Source organism: Silene latifolia, chromosome 6 (genome assembly GCF_048544455.1).
Source record: "Silene latifolia isolate original U9 population chromosome 6, ASM4854445v1, whole genome shotgun sequence".
In the NCBI taxonomy this organism is placed as follows: Eukaryota; Viridiplantae; Streptophyta; class Magnoliopsida; order Caryophyllales; family Caryophyllaceae; genus Silene; species Silene latifolia.
In genome coordinates, this window is record NC_133531.1 from 29,431,300 (window position 1) to 29,436,476 (window position 5,177).

A 5,177-nucleotide genomic window follows, 5' to 3' on the forward strand; every position below is an offset into this window, starting at 1 on the left:
AAGTGTATATATGCCCTAGTAGATGCTTTTTCTTCTTAAGACTTTGCTTGTTAGAATACTTGTAAAATACCCTAGGATGTGTCATGCTAGTATCCTTTGACTCATGGTTTAAGGCCTAGTCAAGAGTACCTTGTGGTGTGATAACTCCTTGGCTACCGTTTATTCCAAGGTGACCCTTGAAAACATGCAACCATCATTCATCCATGTTCTACCATACATTTTGTCATCAAAGGGAATGGGCACGAAAAGAAATTGATTTGAGTTCAAAGAAATGAAATGAAAAGTGAAAGAAAAGTTTGCAAATTGCATCAAATGAAAAGAGGAGCAAAAATAGAACTCCTATGCTTCAAATATAAGGTACCCTCACTACATATGGGGTGACTTTGAAAATGTTCAAAAAGAAAATGCAAAAAGTTGAAAAGTTGTCAAGTATTGAAATGCCAAAAATCAAAAGAAATGGCAAAAGAAAGTGTTCTCAAATGTTATATGCCACAAGAAAATGGGGGGAAAAACAAAAACAAAAGCAAACTCCCAAAATGAAACTCAAATATCTATCGATCCCTTTATCCATCGTATCCATTTTTGTGCATGGTAGAGAGGGGACGACTCTTCTTCTTGTCTAGGCAAGAGGGGGAATTCAGTGATCCTCCAGTGTTTCTAACATCATACACTACTACAAAAATGATCAAAGAGAACGGTTGGTAACCGTTCTTATACGTAGTTTGGACCGTCCTGTGGCCAAGCGTTCTCTTTGATCTAAGAGAACGGTTGAAATCAAGTCAACCCGGTCTCTTTGTAACAACAATCAGAACGGTTGCCTTTCAGGACCGTTCTCTTTGATATATCAAAGAGAACGGTTACATATAAGAACCGGTCTCTTTGACAGGCAGTTCTCTTTGTTAGAGTTTTTGATTTTTTGGCGCCTTAGTTCTACCTTTTCAAAGAGAACAGTTGTGATGGTACTAACCGTTCTCTTTGATCCTGTTATTTTTTTTTAAAATATTTTTATTTTTATCGTAGCCCTACACGATTGAATCATATAGCTCATAAGAATTAACCCTGTTACAATTCAGAAACTCCAGCAATTTTTCCACAAGAAAAACCTTCTGATTTAATTTGAACCATTAGGACAAATTCTATTGAAACAAAATACAAAATCGTACCATGTTGTTAAGAGCCTACAAATATCGAAGATACGCTACCATGTGCAAAACATAAATAAAAATCCTTCAATCCTCATCACTTAGTCGCATCATAGTGCAAATAAATCGAACTTCAAAAAATTATAATCATCATCTGCAGAAAAATGAAGCTTGCATAAGTTTCTATGGCAGGACTCTCGTGAATAAATCTCTGAAAATCGTCTCATCAGTAGCAGTAATATATTGATACATGGCATTTAATAAGCTATCAAAGTTAACTTGTGGGGATAGTACTCTAAAATGGTAAGCAAATAGCTCAGTACTCTATGAAAAAGTAAGGAGACAAGTTGGTGTTATTGTGATCACCCCACCTTCTTTCTGAGATCAGCAGTGCCATTGAGCATTAGATTCACCAAAGCATCTTGCTTGTGACGGGCTAATCCCGTCACAAGCTGAAAACCTCTCACAAAAAGGGAGAGGGGACAAGGTGGGACACCCCCCATGTGCTTCCCCACTCACCTCTCATGAGGATTTTGTGAGAAGAAATGATATCCGTCAAAAGCTTGTGACGGATATCGCCGTCTTGAATGAGATTTTGTGTAGATTCACCCACCTTCTTTCTGAGGGTAGTACTCTGAAAATGTAACCAAATACCCTAACGTCTATTTCTCTAACTCTACCACAAGTTTTTTCTAACATTTAATTACCTTGCTAGTATAGTACAACATATTCTAGCACGCTAATTGAAAGAAACCAAGACAGGCAATAACTTTCAAGATATATGAGCTCCTTACATTATGAAGGAGGAACTTTCAAGCATCGCTCACAATGGATCGTGTGAATACTACCTTTAGTGTCAAATAGGGATAAAGATGGACAAATCTAACATGCTATAAGAAAGGATACTGGCAACATAGGATAAGTGGCGAGGTGTAAAATAGAGAAAAGGTTTGAACAACACAAACATACATCGTAAAGTATCAATGACTAGTAAATGACGATAAAAAAAGTTTCCCTACAAAGCCGATGCTAAATTAAGGTGAACTTTCAAAACATTGAAGTACCACAACTATGCCTAAAAATAATAAACTCACCTAGCCATTGTTTAGTGTCTTCCAGACATAATCTTTCAGTTGCTCAGTAGTGATGGCGCTTCATCAACAACTGACTTGATCCACAATAGAACATGCTGGTACAAAGTAATGTGAATATCATGAGCATTGGCGACTACGAGACATGAACAAAAGAAGAGATGCACAAATCACAAGTAAATGACCACTAAAACACAACACAAACAAACTCAAAAAATAGTTTCAGAAATCGGTTGCTTTAAACACGAGGGGATCTTTAGTAAATAACACAAGAAATATTACATAAGTGTCATTTGGATGTAAGGTGAAATAGCTTCCTCTATGACCAAAACTTGTGGCAAGAAAGGACAACAAATCATTTCTCGGACAAAAATAAGTAGTGATAGCCACAAATCATCATGAACATGTTTAAGCTGAAAGAGCTAAATCTAAAATCGATGTATCTCCATGATCAATAAAAAGTGACAACTAATAACAATAACACATTCGACATGTTTATGTTCAAGAGCTGAAAAGAATACGAGGGTTAGTATTAAACAGGTTAAAAGACATAAACTTGAAAACCGTGAAGTTGGAATATGCTTGATTTCACGAAAAGTTAAAGACGAAAACACGAGCTCTAAAAGTGCGAACACCACACCAGCTGAACCAAAATCCAAAGAGAAGAGGATGAAGGGAAGAGCAGGTAAGAAAGATCTTTTTATTGTTGCCAATGTTTTCGTAGGTTGGCTTACTAGATCAACAGAAAGTTAAATAAATTTCTGAAAATTTAACAAGACAAGCATACAGTTAAGAATAGATTCAACGAAAAGTTTTGGGCCATTTTGCCGATTTCTTTGCTGCACAAACAACCTTTACATTTTCAATGGAGACACAATAAGCATAATTTCCTCGAGACGTCATATAGATCAGACTAATCATTCATCAAACATGTCAAGTTGCCCAGGCAATGTTTGGAAACTTTTTTAACATTTTTTTGGAATGGCTATGTATGTACATGTAACATATCCTTTCAAATATTATATGGACTACTTCAATCTATTCACACACTTTTTTTGTTAAACAATAAAGCCAGGATTTTTACTAACCTAATCACTTGAAAGGATCATGTCTTAGGAATCGACATATCATGAATCGGTTAAAAAATAATAGCCATAGACAAGGTTCCCAAGTAGAGTGCATTTCAATAAATTCAATTTGCATCCAACTTGTTTTCTGAAGGCAGGGTGGCATCAACAAATGGCCAACATACTTTGTTTTTGTTGAATGAGAAGATTTGTCTATAACAAATGAATAACATAAAAAGACCAGACAAGGAAAATACTACGTCGTAGCATCTAAATATATTGAATTAGATCTAAATGTATGTACCTGCATCAAGATCATGGCCATTACATCAACTAATGAATTGAGCGTGGTTTTCCCATCTGGAAAATTTAAGCCGAATGCTTCAATCACTACATCAATTATGTTATATTATCATCAAATAACCAAAAAAAATACAACATTTTAATGCAACTAATTAAGCACAAATGAAATTACTCATGAAACCCTAACTAATTAATTGAAACCAGATGAAAAAAATGAGTACCTATTAAGAGGAATCGATTGAATGGAGGCACATACAACACGAGGCGACAGCGGTAGTCGGCGTGCGGCTTGGCGAATAGCGAAGACAATAAGGGCGATTTTGGCAATCGCCATGGTGAGTTGTCGTGGTGGACGAATTGGGGCAAGACCAATGGGGTATAGTTCGCAAGGTTAGACGAGGAAAGGGAGTGAGAGGAAAGGGAGGAAAGGATGTTGTATGACAGTATGACGATATGAGTTGGGAATTAAGGGTAAATGGGGGGTTTTTAGGGATTTAATACAGAACGGCTAAGGATAGGAACCATGCTCTTTGTTTTATCAAAGAGGGCGGTTCTGGATATATAACCGGTCTCTTTTATATTTTAAGACGGTTGGTCAAACCTAACCGTTCTCTTTCTTAATGTACGAGAACGGTTTGAGCAAACAACCGTTCTCTATTGGAATCCTATATGCCCGCCAAACTAAAAATAACAAAGAGATCGGTTTCGCTATCAACCGTTCTGGAAGGGGCGTTCTCTTTGCCTTAAATTGTAGTAGTGATAGGGAGTCTACTCTTGACAAAATCATTTAACGATTGAGGACAAAGGTACCCTAGCTCGACACAATTTGGAGGTGATTTATTGGTATCCTTCTAGGCTTAGTAGTTTGAAGAAATTGCATCTATGAAGGAGTATGTACTCTTGAATTGCTTCCCTTGTAGATAATTTCCGCCACTTAGATGAGGAAAGTGGCTATTCTTTTGTAGATGCATCCATTACTTGATTTTGTGTGCTTAATGCTTGGATGTGTCGCCATTTTGGCAAGCCCCACCTTGCCTTGCAAGAAGGCATCCTACCTCATGGTTGTCTTGTTGTGAGTTGAAGGGGCGGAGTGAGACCCGCTAATTGTCTCATATCGGCTATATTAGTAGGTAAGTTTAAATAAAGGTCTAGTTTTTGTCACCTCTTTACTCGGGACGAGTAAAGGTTCGGTTTGGGGATATTTGATGTGACCATTATTTGCGCACATTTAGTCCCCTAATTGAGCCTATTTTGCATACTATTATAACATTCTATGGTCATTTTATACGTCAAAACCTTCCTATTTGCTTTTCTATCGCATTTCATATGTTTTGTAGGAAAGAAGGTAATTAGGCGGAAATTCCCGTCTTTAGTGCATATTTGGAAGCTTATTGATGATATTAGATGGACTAGTATAAAGAGAAGGCAAGAATGATGACCAATGATGTAGGAATAAAGAGTATATAGAAGGGTCATAAGGTTTAAAAGTAAGAATGACGAGAGGGAAGGCATTACAAGAAGAAATTGCTCGGAACCTAAATCAAGAGTTGCTCTTTTGGCTCTAAAAATATGCT

The 5,177-nt window shown here is 36.9% G+C and overlaps 1 long non-coding RNA gene across 2 annotated transcripts; it reads right to left on the reverse strand.

The window, feature by feature from the left end:
* Window positions 1–1,068: 1,068 nt before the first annotated feature.
* LOC141658686 (uncharacterized) lies at window positions 1,069–4,018 on the reverse strand. 2 transcript variants are annotated; one of them, XR_012549349.1, is made up of 4 exons: window positions 3,825–4,018; window positions 3,605–3,660; window positions 2,237–2,331; window positions 1,069–1,296 (listed from the first exon to the last, which is right to left on the reverse strand). It is a non-coding gene; the product is annotated as an uncharacterized LOC141658686 (long non-coding RNA). The 2 variants fall into 2 exon arrangements; XR_012549350.1 differs by having other exon boundaries at window positions 3,605–3,690.
* Window positions 4,019–5,177: the final 1,159 nt, after the last annotated feature.